Source organism: Siphateles boraxobius, unplaced genomic scaffold, assembly GCF_051911475.1.
Source record: "Siphateles boraxobius isolate OS27281-9 unplaced genomic scaffold, OSU_SipBor_1 82, whole genome shotgun sequence".
NCBI classification, from domain to species: Eukaryota; Metazoa; Chordata; class Actinopteri; order Cypriniformes; family Leuciscidae; genus Siphateles; species Siphateles boraxobius.
Genome location: NW_027509211.1, coordinates 565001 through 583576, shown reverse-complemented (window position 1 = coordinate 583576; position 18576 = coordinate 565001). Strand labels below are relative to the sequence as shown.

The 18576-nt window shown below is 44.6% G+C and overlaps 1 protein-coding gene and 1 non-coding gene across 3 annotated transcripts in view; both read right to left on the bottom strand.

The window, feature by feature from the left end:
• The window catches only part of LOC143730841 (NACHT, LRR and PYD domains-containing protein 3-like), a 49470-nt gene extending 48780 nt beyond the window's left edge, over positions 1–690 (bottom strand). Inside the window, exon 1 of one of the 2 annotated variants that reach the window (XM_077221400.1) lies at positions 370–690. The gene's annotated coding sequence lies outside the window, so the exon portion shown is untranslated. The remainder of the gene's footprint in view (positions 1–369) is intronic. The other variant, XM_077221401.1, reaches the window with a different exon arrangement.
• Positions 691–1388: 698 nt separating this feature from the next.
• On the bottom strand, positions 1389–1462 carry trnat-ugu (transfer RNA threonine (anticodon UGU)). The gene has a single exon. It is a non-coding gene; the product is annotated as a tRNA-Thr (tRNA).
• Between the last annotated feature and the right edge of the window lie 17114 nt (positions 1463–18576).

Here is an 18576-nt window from a genome sequence, read left to right as displayed (position 1 = left end):
CGTGACTGCGTTAACTCAAGCTCATAATTACACCGCACAGACACACACACACAAACAAGTCGGTCGTTGGATTTATAATTTATGAAAAATAACGGACACCGAGAAACGCGGATTGAACATGTTCGGGTGAAAAGAAAACAAACCGCGACCCGCATCGACAGACTCTGATCCGGTTTAAAAAAGCCGTTTGTCTGTGATTTAGAATATTTACACATATACTGTTAAACTTCTGAAGAATCACAGACATCACCAAACACAAAAGAAACTTTGAAGTGAAAGAAACCCGTAATTAAAGATTTGATCAAACCAATCACTTAGAATGTCCTCCAGAGATTCATATTAATATGAGGAAGTCACACATGAACTCACCTTGATCAAACTTTTACAAGATACAGGATCTCAAATCCTCCAGCTTTAACATTATAAAGATACACGGATATTCCTTCTTAAACTTTGATAAACACTTTGATCCTCTGTTTTTCCCGTGTCGTATTTCTATTTTTCCTGCTTAAAATGGCGACAGGAGAATTTACTTTCACTTTCTATTTGTGACGAGAGAGAGAGAGAGAGAGAGAGAGAGAGAGAGAGAGAGAGAGAGAGAGAGAGAGAGACGCGCGTTCACGAGAGCACCACGACGCATGCGTGTGAGAGCAGACGTTGTTGCGTGAACGCGCGTTAGAGATTAATATTTTGTAAATAAAGTGGTAAATTATGTTGTTGTTTTTTGCGTTAAGCACTCGCGTCTTTTTTTTTTTTTTTGCGTCAATCCAAAATGTTAATGAACCTCAATCCTGAGTATTTAAGGAAGTAAAAGTGAGGTTTTGGCTTTCTTAGGAGAATCTATGTGTGCACAATTATTGGGCAACTCTCAGTGTGCAGAATTATTATGCAGCAAAATGAAAAAAAAAAAAATCCCATCTCACTTGTTTTTTTTCATCTGTTAAAGTGAGAAAAATAAACAAACAAACTCAATTTACAAATAAACATTTCTGACAAAAAAATCAGTGACCAATATAGCCACCCTTCTTTTCAATAACAGTTATAAAGAAAGTGACACATGATGGCCAAGTATGGTAACCCATACTTGGAATTTGACCTCTGCATTTAACCCATCCAAGTAAGTGCACACACATTAGGAGCAGAGTAGTGAGTAGTGTACACACACACACACTGCAAACGTGGATACACACACCCGGAGCAGCGGGCAGCCTTGAGTGGCGCCCGGGGAGCGATTGGGGGTTAGGTGCCTTGCTCAAGGACACCTCAGTCATATTCCTGCCGGTACTGGAATTGAACCAGCAACCTTTGGGTCACCAGTCCAACTCTGCTACCATTAGGCCATGACTGCCCCCAAAGATTAAGTGAGTCGTGCCCACATCCTGTGGCATAGGCACTGCTGGGATTCGAACCCAGGATCTCCTGTTTACAAGACAGGCGCTTTGACCAACTAAGCCACAGCGCCACTTATAAGCTTTCCTTCATGAGTCTGTCAGTTTCTTGATCTGTTGATGATCAGCTTTTTGTGCAGCGGCTCCACAGCCTCCCATACACTGTTCAGACAGCCGTCCTGTTCTCCGTCACTGTAAATCTCCCGTTTAAGAAGGGCAAGTTCTCAGTAGGGTTTAAATCAGGCGAGGAAGGGGCCATGCCATCATTCGTTCATCTTTAAGGCCTTTACTGGCCCGACACACAGTGGAGGACTTCGATGCTGATGGATCATTGTCCTGCATAAACATCATGGTCTTCTTGAAAGATGCAGACTTTTTCCTGTACCACTGCTTGAAGAAAGCATCTTCTAAAAACTGCAGTCGGTTTTGAGTTCATTTTGAGTCCATCTTCAACCCGAAAAGGTCCAACTATCTGATCTTTAATAACACCAGCCCATACCATCACCCCACCTCACCTGAGTCAGTGGAAATATCTGAGTAATTTCATGAGTGCTGCATCCCTCTGAAACACTTTCTGAAAGAATTTTTGACTTTTCAGAGTCAGTTAAATCTCTTTTTTGGCCCATTTTACCCGAGGAAAAGAAGCTGCTAATAATTATGCACAGCTTGATATAATGTGTTGATCTCGTTAGGCCACACACTCCCTCATTACACACAAACACATCCCCTGAAATGCTGAAATGTAATAAGCATTCGAGTTTATACAGCTTGGAGTTGGAAAACATGCATAAACATGATGATATGGTCAAAATACTCACTTGCCTAATAATTCTGCACACAGTGTAGATCGATATCTGAACTGTGGAAGCACAGGCGAGGAGGCAGGAATGAACTCAGCTTGAAAACTCAGAATCATGTTTATAGTTATATTTAGTAATTTAGCAGATGAGTTTTTCAAAGCGATCTACAAATGTGGAACAAGGCAATGTGACATAAACCTGAAATAATCATATCAATTAAAACAATACTGTAAATACATTGTACATTTTTAACAGTTTTAATAAAAAAAATGTATGCACTGATGAAACTGTTTTAATTTCTCAGAGAGCAAGCAATCAGTGAAACAGTGTTGAGTCGATGTTGATGCATCATCACTAAATGCGTTGAATTAACGTTACAAAGTGATGTCGGTTCAATATCACTTTTGCACTCGCAATTAATGTTGAAACTCTGGTGAGATTTCAACAAAAAATCCAAAGTAATGTCATTAAATCAACATTACACTATGTGTGATTCTTCCAGCGAGTTTATCTCCAGCTGTAATTAAACACACTGAAGCTGCTAATCAAGATCATCAGGATCAATGAAGGAGATAAACTCTGCATGAAGAGGAATAAACAGCTTTGATGGCCATGGCCAGCCTTGGCTTAAGCTTGGCCACCCGTCTCACAACTGCTGTTTCTGTCTCTCTCTCTCCTGTTTTTCTTTTATGACAAGAATTGCGTTTTTAAAACACAGAACCGTCTCTTTAAGACCTCCAAAAAACGTGAGAGTTTTCAGCCGCGCACTCCAACGTCACCTCAGCGGAAGTCAAACGAGTGCGGAAATGTCCGGGTGCCGAATGAGCTTCAGCCGTGATCGGAGCAGAGTAAATATAGATGCCATGTTCCTCAACTGTGGGTTGCAAGACCGTTTTGAGGGAGTCGCATATGTCCAGTCAAAGAAACAACAACGTAATTCTCTTTTTTTCTGATTCTACTTTTATTTTGAAAGATCTGTGTGAAAGCTTGTGACACTTCTGTCAGATGCGGAGAAAAGCGCGTGTCCTGAATCAGTAACGTTAGGCTATCTGCGGTAAGATGAGATGTTGAATCAGTAACGTTAGGCTATCTGCGGTAAGATGAGATGTTGAATCAGTAACGTTAGGCTATCTGCGGTAAGATGAGATGTTGAATCAGTAACGTTAGGCTATCTGCGGTAAGATGAGATGTTGAATCAGTAACGTTAGGCTATCTGCGGTAAGATGAGATGTTGAATCAGTAACGTTAGGCTATCTGCGGTAAGATGAGATGTTGAATCAGTAACGTTAGGCTATCTGCGGTAAGATGAGATGTTGAATCAGTAACGTTAGGCTATCTGCGGTAAGATGAGATGTTGAATCAGTAACGTTAGGCTATCTGCGGTAAGATGAGATGTTGAATCAGTAACGTTAGGCTATCTGCGGTAAGATGAGATGTTGAATCAGTAACGTTAGGCTATCTGCGGTAAGATGAGATGTTGAATCAGTAACGTTAGGCTATCTGCGGTAAGATGAGATGTTGAATCAGTAACGTTAGGCTATCTGCGGTAAGATGAGATGTTGAATCAGTAACGTTAGGCTATCTGCGGTAAGATGAGATGTTGAATCAGTAACGTTAGGCTATCTGCGGTAAGATGAGATGTTGAATCAGTAACGTTAGGCTATCTGCGGTAAGATGAGATGTTGAATCAGTAACGTTAGGCTATCTGCGGTAAGATGAGATGTTGAATCAGTAACGTTAGGCTATCTGCGGTAAGATGAGATGTTGAATCAGTAACGTTAGGCTATCTGCGGTAAGATGAGATGTTGAATCAGTAACGTTAGGCTATCTGCGGAGATCGGATGTTGTAAGGTCAACAAATGTCAGTAAAACGAACTTTCCTGTCCTGACAGCGGTTGAATCAGAATCAGAATCAGAATCAGAAAGAGCTTTATTGCCAAGTGTGCTTGCACACACAAGAAATTTGTTTTGGTACTGAGGCTTCCAGTGGACATATACAAATACAACATGAAACATAATACTACAAATTATAAGAATAAAAAATAAAAATATAAATATATGAGAATAAAACTATCACAGTTGGGTTTAGTCAGAATAGACATTTTCAGATTTACAGATTATGAACCTATTTACAGTGTTTTGAATATTATAAATAAATAAATCTACATATAAGTATCACCTGAGTTGTGGGATATTGCACTAAACAGTGGGAGTATTGCACTTACAGGCATATGCCTTGGGAGGAGTGTTAACTGTTCAGGAGGGAAATGGCCTGTGGGAAGAAACTATTCCTGTGCCGAGATGTTCTTGTGGCCAGTGATCTGAGTCTCCGTCTTGACGGTAACAGTTCAAACAGGAGGTGTCCAGGGTGAGTGGAGTCTGTGATGATTTTACCTGCTCTCTTCCTCACTCTGGAAGAGTACAGGTCCTGGAGGTTTGGCAGGGGGCACCAATAATCCTCTCCGCAGTCCGGACTGTCCGTTGTAGTCTCCTGATGTCTGATTTGGTAGCTGAACCAAACCAGACAGTGATGGAAGCGCACAAGACAGACTCAATGACGGCTGAGTAGAACTGAATCAGCAGATCCTTTATACTTTCCTGTCCTGACAGCGGTTGTACTGTACTTGCACATCACGCGCAATGTGGCGTAGCCGTAGTTCTGTCGTCAATGAGCTAACTCATGAAATAATCAAACAGGCGATCAAATCTGTGTCAAAACTGCATGCATGATTGTATTTGTTATTTATGTGTCACATATGTCTCGACTAAAATATTATTTTCATTTCCCAAGATGATAAAGGCGATGGGTATGCCATGACCATGACTGTCCCTGACAACTGATGTAAATAAAGGAAAGCCACGCCATGTGTTGCATCCATAAAAACAATATCTCTTCCATATTCTTGAAGGTTGTCTCTCATGGATGGTGTTTGTGAACTATGACAAGATCTGTTTGTGGACAGTAACGCTGATAGAAAATAACACAGTCTCTGAAAGCGCCCTCTAGAAGTTGTGTTGTACTATTGGCATCATCCTTGTGTTGCTGATTTTTTCGCATCATACATGTCCGAATATTTTCAATGTCTTTTGGGGTAACAAAATATGCTCGGTTGTTGAGATCAGTATGCCCTTGTTCCCTTGACCGTTCGTGTGATTTTAAGAGAATCGTACCTGGCTTAACACCAAGAGATATTAAATCTTGAATATGCTTGACTAGCTCTTGACCCTCAGAAGAACTTGTTGGGTCATGTCCTGAATGAATGCTGTACATCCTTTCAACTATAACAAGTTTGTTGAGCCAGTCTGTCCTCTTTTTAAAGGAAACATAGGCCTTACATCCTTTGGCCTTTCGACTGTGGGGTGTGCATGTTCCAGAACGTTTGCATGTAAACAAGAAATATCCATTTTTCTGATTTTGCAGACATGCAGAATTCACACTCCTGAAGTTGGCATCTTTGGATGTGTTTATGGTAGTGAGCCTTTCTTGAATAAATTCACAAGCATCCAAATCCTTTTCTAAAACATGGACTGTTATATCTGTCTCTTTTTCGTTTCCTTTAAATCTCTCCTCTTCAGGCACGTGCAGAGGGGGGGGGCGTTGGGTGCTTGAGCACCTGCCCCTTTGCCCCTTGGTGCCCAAAGTGCCCTTTTGTCAAAGAAAAAATTCCTCTCATTTTCTTTATTTATTAAAGGCCCTTTTGTGAATGCCTGCCTATGCCAAATCTAAATATTAGTAAAATGTATGAATAATAATTTAGCCTTAAATAAAATGATCCAGATGATGACCTTTCACCTGACGACAACCTCATCCGACCGGGACTATTCCTCGCCGCACGGCCGCAGCACGCGCATTTTTTAATTACCGGAAGATATCTTCAACACCGCGACCGCAGCAGCTGGTAAGTGGTGATTAATTCCCAGTGAAGTGATTTTGATGTTTATTTACTTATTATTATTATTTTACAAGATCGATGTGAAGAGAGCATGCAGATATGTTGTAAATATTGCTGTGTGTAGCCTGTAGAAATTACGTTACGTTAGCTTGCTGTTTGAGGGAGAAAAGTTTCACTCACAGGCGTCGAGGGGTCTTGTCTTTTTTATGCCATTTGACTAAATTATTATTATTATTACAGTATTTATTTAAAAAAATGTAGAGTGCCTTAAAATAATTATCACAACAACACTGATAAGGCTTATACTGATGTTCTCATTCTCTGAATTATCATTATAAAAATAAAACAATTCAGAACAGGATTAAAATATAATTATTTTTTAAATATGACAAAAAATATTTTATTTCTACAACAGCAAAGACCACTATAGTCTGTAAACTCAATAATATCTCTGTGGAAATACATGTAAAAATATCAATGTCCATAAAAAATGAATAATATACCTGACCTGACATCAAAGTGCAGTGTGAAGGAGATGTGACCCTAGTAGATTTCAGGAAAAGGTGTGAAATCTCCTTTTGTGTTTGTGTGTGTGTTCTGCAGTGCAAAGATGCCTCGCAAAGAGAGGATAAAAAAACAAAAAAAGAAGGAGCTGCTTGAGTCAGCAAAAGGCAGTGGATCTCTATCCAGCTGGTTTATGAAGAGCACAACAGGTAAGAATAACACATGTAGCCTGTCATTAGTTTACATTGCAAAGGTGTTCGATTTTAGACAACAACTACAACAGTAATAATAATATTAATTACTATATTCCAGTGTATCAGTTCTTTAATGTTTTGTATCAATATTTAAGGTGGACTTATTGATTAGGTACAAGAGAAGTAGTGATGGTTAAAATAATAGATTAATGCTGAAATAGTAAATTGTGCCTTGTTCCTAGATGGACAGAGAGTGGAAAGTAATAGATCACATGAGGAGATGGAGATAGAGGAAGAAAAAGAGGGAAATGTAGAGGCACAAGCTACAGAAACAGTGCAGAAAGAAGCAAGCCTGGAGAAAGAGGCTGGTGAGAAAGAGGGAAATGTAGGGGCACAAGCGACAGAAACAGTGCAGAAAGAAGCAAGCCAGGAGAAAGAGGCTGGTGAGAAAGAGGGAAATGTAGGGGCACAAGCGACAGAAACAGTGCAGAAAGAAGCAAGCCAGGAGAAAGAGGCTGGTGAGAAAGAGGGAAATGTAGGGGCACAAGCGACAGAAACAGTGCAGAAAGAAGCAAGCCTGGAGAAAGAGGCTGGTGAGAAAGAGGGAAATGTAGGGGCACAAGCGACAGAAACAGTGCAAAAAGAAGCAAGCCAGGAGAAAGAGGCTGGTGAGAAAGAGGGAAATGTAGGGGCACAAGCGACAGAAACAGTGCAGAAAGAAGCAAGCCTGGAGAAAGAGTCTGGTGAGAAAGAGGGAAATGTAGAGGCACAAGCGACAGAAACAGTGCAGAAAGAAGCAAGCCAGGAGAAAGAGGCTGGTGAGAAAGAGGGAAATGTAGGGGCACAAGCGACAGAAACAGTGCAGAAAGAAGCAAGCCAGGAGAAAGAGGCTGGTGAGAAAGAGGGAAATGTAGGGGCACAAGCGACAGAAACAGTGCAGAAAGAAGCAAGCCAGGAGAAAGAGGCTGGTGAGAAAGAGGGAAATGTAGGGGCACAAGCGACAGAAACAGTGCAGAAAGAAGCAAGCCTGGAGAAAGAGGCTGGTGAGAAAGAGGGAAATGTAGGGGCACAAGCGACAGAAACAGTGCAAAAAGAAGCAAGCCAGGAGAAAGAGGCTGGTGAGAAAGAGGGAAATGTAGGGGCACAAGCGACAGAAACAGTGCAGAAAGAAGCAAGCCAGGAGAAAGAGGCTGGTGAGAAAGAGGGAAATGTAGGGGCACAAGCGACAGAAACAGTGCAGAAAGAAGCAAGCCAGGAGAAAGAGGCTGGTGAGAAAGAGGGAAATGTAGGGGCACAAGCGACAGAAACAGTGCAAAAAGAAGCAAGCCAGGAGAAAGAGGCTGGTGAGAAAGAGGGAAATGTAGGGGCACAAGCGACAGAAACAGTGCAAAAAGAAGCAAGCCAGGAGAAAGAGGCTGGTGAGAAAGAGGGAAATGTAGGGGCACAAGCGACAGAAACAGTGCAGAAAGAAGCAAGCCAGGAGAAAGAGGCTGGTGAGAAAGAGGGAAATGTAGGGGCACAAGCGACAGAAACAGTGCAGAAAGAAGCAAGCCAGGAGAAAGAGGCTGGTGAGAAAGAGGGAAATGTAGGGGCACAAGCGACAGAAACAGTGCAAAAAGAAGCAAGCCAGGAGAAAGAGGCTGGTGAGAAAGAGGGAAATGTAGAGGCACGAGTGACAGAAAGAGAGCAGGGAACAGCAAGCCAGGAGGAGGAGACAGATGCCAGAGAGAGGCTATTTTCAAACCTATTTGGACTACAACACCCAACTGACCCTGCCCACGTCCTACAATTAAACATAAAGTACGATGAGGCCTTTATCCAAATGTGTGATAATATTGGACCCTGCCAACCAGTACTGTCATTTCCAAAGAATGTAGAGGGACGCTCATTTCAGAAGAAGTGGTATGAGAACAACCCATGGCTAGAATATTCTCCTAGCACTGATGCCATGTTTTGCTTCAGCTGCCGTCTTTTTTTAAATGATGAAAAATACAAGTGTCACACTAACTGGAAAACTGTAGGATTAAATCGCTGGAGGAAGGCTTTAGAAAAAATTAAAGAGCACTGTGCCTCAGAGGCTCACATGTGTGGTATGGTGAGGTGGAACTCATTCAAAAAGAAATTACTGGAGGCAGCATTTGAAGTGGGTGACCTTGAATCACAAGCTGCAAAAGACAAAGAGAGGGAGAGGAACAGAGAAGTGTTGTCTCGTCTGATTGCCATTACTCTTTTCCTGGCAAGACAGGGCATGTCTTTCAGGGGAGATGTTGAGACTTCATCAAGCCAAAATCGAGGGAATTTCTTGGAGTTAGTGGAGTTGTTCAGCAAGTATGACAGTGTAATTAAATTACACCTTGATGCTGTAAAAGAGAAGCAGCAAACACAAAAAAGACCTCTTGCCTCGCTCCTCTCGAACAGAACCCAGAATGACTTAATCAAAGCTTTGGCCATATCAGTAAAACGTGTCATCAGAGAAGAAATTCAAGAGAGCAAAATCTTTTCGATACTTCTGGATGAAACGACAGATGTGTCCCACACTGAACAGGTTTCTTTTGTTGTGAGATATGTACACAACATGAAAATAAAGGAGCGATTCATTCAGGTGTGCAATGTGCATTCAACAAGCGGAGATGCTCTTGAAAATCTTGTGTTGGCTCTACTGGAAGAAAATGACCTGAAAATAGAAAACATCCGGGGTCAAGGTTATGATGGGGCTGCAAACATGAGTGGGCACTATAAGGGACTGCAGTCCAGAATCCTAAGGCAAAATCCAAAGGCTTTGTATGTGCACTGTCAGGCACACTGCCTTAATCTGGTATTGGTGGAAAGTGCGAAGTCAAACATTTGTTTTGTCAACTTTTTCAATCTAGTTGAAAAACTTTACACTTTTATGGCCAACTCATCAAAACGGCACTCTGCATTTATTGAAATGCAGAAGAGGAAGCACCCCGATCAGCGTCCTCTGGAGCTGAAGAAATTGTCAGATACTCGGTGGGCCTGTAGAGAGAGTGCACTTAAAACTCTGGTGAAGGTCCTCCCATCTGTCATGCAGTTCCTTGAGGAAATGACACAGCAAGATCCCCCAGACTCCTCAGCCGGTGATGCAATGATCCTTCTAAAAAGCATCAATTTTGAGTTCTTCTTGTGTCTGGAGATTACCTGTCCAATTTTCCAGGTGACTGCAGTTGCATCTGATGCATTGCAGCAGAAAGACATGGACCTGGCTGCAGCATACAGCATTGTTGGTGGAGTTTTAAAAAGGCTTGCCTACAGTTGAACAGAAGAAGAGTTTGAAAACATTTATAAACAGGCTACAGAGAAGGCTGCATCAGTGGGCCTGGATCCTCCATCTGAGGTCCCTGGTCAAGCTAGGAGGAGGAAAGTGCCAGAGAAGTTCAAGTTTGCTGCCACATCAGCTACGACTGACCATGCTTTCCCAACTTTGCTGGAGTACTACCGTGTTAAAGTGTATTACGTTTTTGTGGACACAATGATACAAGAGCTTCAGAAACGCTTTAAAGGAGGAGATAATTCCAAATGGGAAATATTGCATGCCTTCCATTGCCTGACAGTCCCAGAGAACTGGAAAACAGCTAGCATTCCAACAGCAGCACTCCAAGCTGTGAAGAAACTGTGCCAGTTCTACAATATTGAAGATGAAGACAAATTGCAGACAGAATTGAAGGTCTTCCATACGTCATACTCATGCCCACCACCAGCCAATGTGTCTTCTATTCTGTCAGTGGTCAAGGAAAACAATGCACATCTAGTTTTCCCCAACATGACTCTGCTGCTGAAGACATATGGCACACTTCCGGTGTCCACAGCAACTGTGGAGCGTTCCTTCTCAAAACTGAAGCTGGTGAAAACCAAACTTCGCAGCCTTTGCAAAGAGGAGAGATTGTCTGACCTTCTTCTGTTGGCCATTGAGAAGGACATTCCAATAAATGACAATGATGTCATTAACATTTTTAGGGACATGGCCAACAGGAAATTTCTGTTATAAAAGCCTACAACAACTCATCCTCCACTTATTGGTAGGATTAATGCTACACTGTGATTTGTAGTAGGTGCCAACAGAATGAACACACACATTCACATTTTAGTTTCTTTATTTATATGTTTGATTAGACATAATCAATCAAAATCCAACTACATCTCAGAGTCACAATGCAACTTGAAATCATGATCACAGTATTGTGTACTGTAGACACACAAGCACACACACCTCTGTCTATTTAGATGTTTGTGTCTCACTCTTACCCCTGCCATGGCCACCATCATCCTATCCCCCATTAATGTTTTTTTTTCTCAGATAATTTTACTTTTTTGAATCTGGTATCTTATTTTCTCTACCTGCAGCTCTTGGTGTGCAGCAGCCTCTGTGAGCATCTCCCTCTTATTTCCTTGGAGCAGTCAGCCTTGGCAGGTCAGTGAGCCAGTTCCAAACACTCTCAGCAAACTTTACATCTTGTCATGGTAACATAACAATTGTTTAATCAGCTAATATATCTCCTATATGTTTGTTGTTTTAATGTCTACAGTCTCTCAGATCAACTCCAGTATCAGCAGCAGCAACAACAACAACAGCAAAGGCAGCATACTCACTCAAGGAATTTAGTAAGTTTTTACCAGAACAGGTATCACATTATTGTAAAAAATCTGTTGTATTTGCTGTAAAAAAAAAAATTGCTGTATTTTTTCTGTTTGCTTTGTTTTTGTTTTTATTATATTAATGTAACTCTTGTATTTTTGTAATTCAGTTTTTGCCATCAAAATAGCCACAAATGCTGACATGGCATTAAATAAAACTATACTCTACTGTACGAAACATGGGCCACGTTGATTTTACTATAACGTTTACTATAGTTTTTACTATAACGGCTGTTCTTAATTATTCTGTATAAGAGAGAAGAAAAAGCCATCAGGTTGGGACAACTTAAGACACTTCAGTTTCTAATTATTAATAGGTGGACAGAATATATTTTTTTAACTTGTAAACTTAAAATTGTCTTATCTGTTCTGTTTCTTTTACAAAACTGCATCACAGCATTTGCTGCCGTTACCGTATCAATACAGAATCATCCGTATCGATACGCGAATCAGCAAGGAATGTGTCACGATATATTACTGTATTGATATTTTGAGCACCGCGCTGTTTAAAGCCTTGTTCCATGTGCCCCTTTTATACTTTGAGCACCTGCCCCTCCAAAGGTCTCTGCACGGCCCTGAAGCACACAGTAACACTCCTGATAGACGTCTGAAGCACAGATGAAGGTCTGTGATATTCATCAGCGTGTGTGTGTGTGTGTGTGTGTGTGTGTGTGTGTGTGTGTGTGTGTGTGTGTGTGTGTGTGTGTGTGTGTGTGTGTGTGTGTAGAGGAGCACAAGCACACAGTAACACTCCTGATAGATGTCTGAAGCACAGATGAAGGTCTGTGATGTTCATCAACGCGCGTGTGTGTGTGTGTGTGTGTGTGTGTGTGTGTGTGTGTGTGTGTGTGTGTGTGTGTGTGTGTGTGTGTGTGTGTGTGTGTGTGTGTGTGTGTGTGTGTGGAGGAGCACAAGCACACAGTAACACTCCTGATAGATGTCTGAAGCACAGATGAAGGTCTGTGATGTTCATCAACGTGCGTGTGTGGTTGTGTGTGTGTGTGTGTGTGTGTGTGTGTGTGTGTGTGTGTGTGTGTGTGTGTGTGTGTGTGTGTGTGTGTGTGTGTGTGTGTGTGTGTGTAGAGGAGCACAAGCACACAGTAACACTCCTGATAGACGTCTGAAGCACAGATGAAGGTCTGTGATGTTCATCAGTGTGTGTGTGTGTGTGTGTGTGTGTGTGTGTGTGTTTCGTAATTATTATTCTGAATTATTTTTATTAATGAGTGAACATTTGACCACCAACTTTATCAAAACTGTTCCAATGTTATAAATCTGTCAAATGTTGATGTTGAGAGTAAATGCTGAAATGCTGAGATGAGATTTAGTGTCTTCTAGGAGTGTGTCGATACACTGATCTAACGAGACGAGACACGATATTGGGCTCACGAGAACGAGACGAGACCATATTTTAACACTATTTTTAAGAAATCTTCGATGACGAAATATATTCAGTCTTTTATTGGACTGAAAGTCACAGAATGCAAAACAATGCTGGTACATTATGTAATGTTTTAACTACTAATCATCTTGTAATGAATGTCACTTCAGTTCTACTTTCTGAGTATGAATTATCATTTGCAGTAAAAGACAGAATAATATAATGCAAGCGCTGTAAAAGCTAAAACTCGACTCCATCTGATGTCTGACAGCTTTTCACCTCCAGGAGAAATATGGTCTGGTTTTAATATGGCGAGATCTGGATTATGTTCTCCGGTCCGTATCCAGATCAGATGCTGGACCTGCAGCCTAAAACCAGCACAACGCAGCCCTGAATGTCAAAGTTCAAGAGTTCACAGTTCACATGTGTTTGTATGGCACATTTAAACACAACCACAGTTGACCAAAGTGCTTAACAATGTCAGGATACACACAAATAAACACAAAACACACACAGTGTCACAGTAGCAAAACTCCAGTGGAAATGAAAGCTAAGGAACACAGGAGGGTCTTAAGCAACGACTGAAAAACGTCATCAGTCCGAGCTGTTCTTATATGAGCCGGTCGACTCTTCCAGAGATTAGGACCAGCACTGAGAAGACTCGCTCACCTTTATGTGTTCACCTGGATCTCAGAACATCGAGGAACATCTGATTGGACGACCTCAGTGCTTTAACAGGAGAGTGCACGTGTAAAAGCTCTGAGAAATAAGAAGGTGCAACCCATTCAAAACCTTCAAAACAAGCAATAAAATCTTCAAATCAATCCTGAAACGCACAGAAGCCAGTGGAGCGAGGCTAAAACTGGGGTAATGTGCTCACGCTTTTCAGTCCCAGTTAGGAGCCGAGCTGCTGCATTCTGGACTAACTGTAAGCCATGAAGAGATGATCCAATCCAACATATAAAGAGTTACAGTAGTCTAGTCTAGACGTCATAAAAGCATGGTCAGCAGAGACCAGGACAACTAGACGAGCCCTAGAGACACAGCGCCTGTGAAGACCTCGTGGACTCGAAAGTCATCGGCACAGATCCTCAGCAAAGACCAGGAGAAGCAGACAAGTCCTCCACACAGACCCGATGACCAGCTTCAGATCCTCACACCTAATGCTGGCCTGATCAATCCCAATCTTCCAGCAGAAGAGCTCAATCAAATACTCTCAATCATATCAGTCCACAATCTGACTTGTGATGCGCCTGGAATCATCATCACACATGTTCCTCCATGTGTCCAGAGGAACTGCTCAGGTTTCTTCTCCATTCTGTCTCCTGATGAGTTTGGGTTCTTCTACTGTCGCTTAGTTTATGACACTTCATATTCAGCACTATTATTGATCTGACGCCACTGACACTATTGGAGGAGAACTGAACTGAGCTGGACGATGACATCACTGCTTTACAGCTGAATTAAACTCATTTCATATTTGATGAACTTTACACAGTTATTGAACTGAATCAACACTGAACTGACTTCAGCTGATCAATGACACTATTGTCTTTTTAGAGCCGCTTTACAGCAGAACTCAACTCTGCATCATTGATCATTATTTCCCTGTTTATCGCTGTAAAGCTGCTTTTCATCTGGACTGTATAAAGCACTATAGCATTAAATACTTGACTTGTACAAAAGTTAATTATTTAGTGTGAAAGAGAGTGAAAGTTAGTTTTTGTGTGTTTTTCTTTTAATAATATAATTTACTTGTTATTTTGTGGTTTAAAAGTGTTGTTAATATTATAGTGTTTTTGTTCATTGTTAATGCATGTTTATGTTAAAGTGTATTGGTTAATTTAATAATAAAAACCCTTAAACTGAATTGTTTGACTGCCAGTTTGTGGGTCACAGGACAGCGAGTCTCAGCCGGATCTTACAGTGTGTGGGCCGGATCTGGGCCACATCAACACATAAGAGGCGTTTACCGGCTGTGGGCCGGATCTGGGCCGGAGGAGATTGTCTGAATCTGTGTGCAGTTTTGGGCCGGGGAACCAGCAGAACTGAAGCAAGGATGTGGACTAGAGGAATGTTGATCTCTGAGACGTTTCCTGAAATCATGATTTTGAGCCACTGATTCGAGACTAAAGATTCGTAAATGTTGTATTTAATTGATTGTTCCTCATTAGAGAGAAACACATGTGCATCAGGATGCTGCTCCTCTATTTTCTGCACGCTTGTTATCTGCGTTTGATTTGTGTTGTTACTGACTGCAATGAGATACATTCATTAAAAAAGTTATTATTTCCATATTTCTACATTCTTGATAAGTCCCTCCTTGAACTGCCACTTTAACGTGGTGGAGGGGTTTGAGTACCCGAATGACCCTAGGAGCTATGTTGTCTGGGGCTATATGCCCCTGGTAGGGTCTCCCAAGGCAAACAGGTCCTAGGCGACGAGTCTGACTAAGAGCGGTTCAAACCCCCCTTATGATGGACAAACATTCAAGGACCGTGACGTCGCCCGGTATGGCGCAGCCGGGGCCCCACCCTGGAGCCAGGCCCGGGGTTGGGGCTCGTATGCGAGCGCCTGGTGGCCGGGCCTCTCCCCATGGGGTCCGGCCGGGCTCAGCCCGAAGGAGTGACGTGGGACCGCCTTCCCATGGGCTCACCACCTGCAGGAAGAGACGTAAGGGGCCGGTGCAGAGAGGATTGGGTGGCAGTCGAAGGCGGGGACCTCGACGACCCTATCCCTGGACACGGAAACTAGCCTTAGGGACGTGGAACATCACCTCGCTGGCGGGGGAAGGAGCCTGAGATGGTGCGTGAGGTTGAGAGGTTCCGACTAGAGATAGTCGGGATCACCTCTACGCATGGCTTGGGCTCTGGAACCACACTTCTTGAGAGAGGATGGACTCTTCACCACTCTGGAGTTGCCCATGGTGAGAGGCGGCGGGCTGGTGTGGGTTTGCTTATAGCCCCCCAGCTCAGCCGCCATGTGTTGGAGTTTACCCCGGTGAACGAGAGGGTCGTTTCCCTGCGCCTACGGGTCGGGGATAGGTCTCTCACTGTCGTGTGTGCCTACGGGCCAAACGGCAGTGCAGAGTACCCGGCCTTCTTGGGGTCTCTGGGAGGAGTGCTGGAAAGTGCTCCGACTGGGGACTCCGTCGTTCTACTGGGGGACTTCAACGCTCACGTGGGCAGCGACAGTGGCACCTGGAGGGGCGTGATTGGGAGGAACGCCCCCCCCCCGACCTGAACCCGAGCGGTGTTCAGTATTTGGACTTCTGTGCTAGTTACAGTCTGTCCATAACGAACACCATGTTCAAGCATAAGGGTGTCCACCAGTGCACGTGGCACCAGGACACCCTAGGTCGCAGGTCGATGATCGACTTTGTGGTTGTTTCATCTGACCTGCGGCCGTATGTCTTGGACACTCGGGTGAAGAGAGGAGCGGAGCTGTCAACTGATCACCACCTAGTGGTGAGTTGGATACGATGGCGGGGGAGGAGGCTGGACAGACTCGGCAGACCCAAGTGTACTGTAAGGGTTTGCTGGGAACGTTTGACCGAGTCTCCTGTCAGAGAGATCTTCAACTCCCACCTCCGGCAGAGCCACGGCCGGATCCCGAGGGAGGCTGGAGATATTGAGTCTGAGTGGACCATGTTCTCCACCTCCATTGTCGAAGCGGCTGCTCGGAGCTGTGGCCGTAAGGTCTCCGGTGCCTGTCGAGGCTGCAATCCCCGAACCCGGTGGTGGACACCGGAAGTAAAGGATGCCGTCAAGCTGAAGAAGGAGTCCTATCGGGCCTGGTTGGCTTGTGGGACTCCTGAGGCAGCTGACAGGTACCGGCAGGCCAAGCGGACTGCAGCCCGGGTGGTTGTGGAGGCAAAAACTCGGGCCTGGGAGGAGTTCGGTGAGGCCATGGAGAAGGACTATCGGCTGGCCTCAAAGAGATTCTGGCAAACTGTCCGGCGCCTCAGGAGAGGGAAACAATGCCCTACCAACGCTGTTTACAGTGGAGGTGGGCAGCTGTTGACCTCAACTGGGGATGTCGTCGGACGGTGGAAGGAATACTTCGAGGATCTCCTCAATCCCGCCGTCACTTCTTCTATTGAGGAAGCAGAGGCTGAGGGCTCAGAGGTGGACTCGTCCATCACCCTAGCTGAGGTCACCGAGGTAGTCAAGAAACTCCTCGGTGGCAAGGCACCGGGGGTGGATGAGATCCGCCCTGAGTACCTCAAGTCTCTGGATGTTGTGGGGCTGTCTTGGCTGACACGCCTCTGCAGCATCGCGTGACGGTCGGGGACAGTGCCTCTGGGATGGCAGACCGGGGTGGTGGTCCCTCTTTTTAAGAAGGGGGACCGGAGGGTGTGTTCCAACTACAGGGGGATCACACTTCTCAGCCTCCCTGGGAAAGTCTATGCCAGGGTACTGGAGAGGAGAATACGGCCGATAGTGGAACCTCGGATTCAGGAGGAACAGTGCGGTTTTCGTCCAGGCCGTGGAACACTGGACCAGCTCTATACTCTCTACAGGGTGCTGGAGGGTTCATGGGAGTTTGCCCAACCAGTCCACATGTGCTTTTTGGATTTGGAGAAGGCATTCGACTGTGTCCCTCGCGGCGGCCTGTGGAGGGTGCTCCGGGAGTATGGGGTCCGGGGTCCTTTGCTAAGGGCTGTCCGGTCCCTGTATGACCGAAGCAGGAGCTTGGTTCGCATTGCCGGTAGTAAGTCAGACTTCTTCCCGGTGCATGTTGGACTCCGGCAGGGCTGCCCTTTGTCGCCGGTTCTGTTCATAGTTTTTATGGACAGAATTTCTAGGCGCAGCCAGGGGCCGGAGGGTGTCAGGTTTGGGGACCACACGATTTTGTCTCTGCTTTTTGCGGATGATGTTGTCGTGTTGGCCCCTTCACACCAGGACCTTCAGCATGCACTGGGACGGTTTGCAGCCGAGTGTGAAGCGGCTGGGATGAAAATCAGCACCTCCAAATCCGAGGCCATGGTCCTCAGTCGGAAAAGGGTGGCTTACTCACTTCAGGTTGGTGGAGAGATCCTTCCTCAAGTGGAGGAGTTAAAGTATCTTGGGGTTTTGTTCAGGAGTGAGGGAAGGATGGAACGGGAGATTGACAGACGGATCGGTGCAGCTTCTGCAGTAATGCGGTCGATGTACCGGTCTGTTGTGGTGAAGAAGGAGCTGAGCCGTAAGGCAAAGCTCTCGATTTACCGGTCAATCTACGTTCCTACTCTCACCTATGGTCATGAGCTTTGGGTCATGACCGAAAGGACAAGATCCCGGATACAGGCGACCGAAATGAGCTTTCTCCGCAGGGTGGCTGGCCGATCCCTTAGAGATAGGGTGAGAAGCTCGGTCACTCGGGAGGAGCTCAGAGTAGAGCCGCTGCTCCTCCACATCGAGAGGGGTCAGCTGAGGTGGCTCGGGCATCTGTTCCGGATGCCTCCTGGACGCCTTCCCGGGGAGGTGTTCCGGGCACGTCCCACTGGGAGGAGACCCCGGGGAAGACCTAGGACACGTTGGAGAGACTATGTCTCCCGGTTGGCCTGGGAACGCCTCGGTGTCCCCCCGGAAGAGCTGGAGGAAGTGTCCAGGGAGAGGGAAGTCTGGGCTTCTCTGCTCAGACTGCTGCCCCCGCGACCCGGCCCCGGATAAGCAGAGGAAGATGGATGGATGGATGGATACATTCTTGATAAGTGCATGCATCTTGCTTTAGTAATATTTATTATGAATTTCCTGATTAAAGTTTCAACAATATTGAACA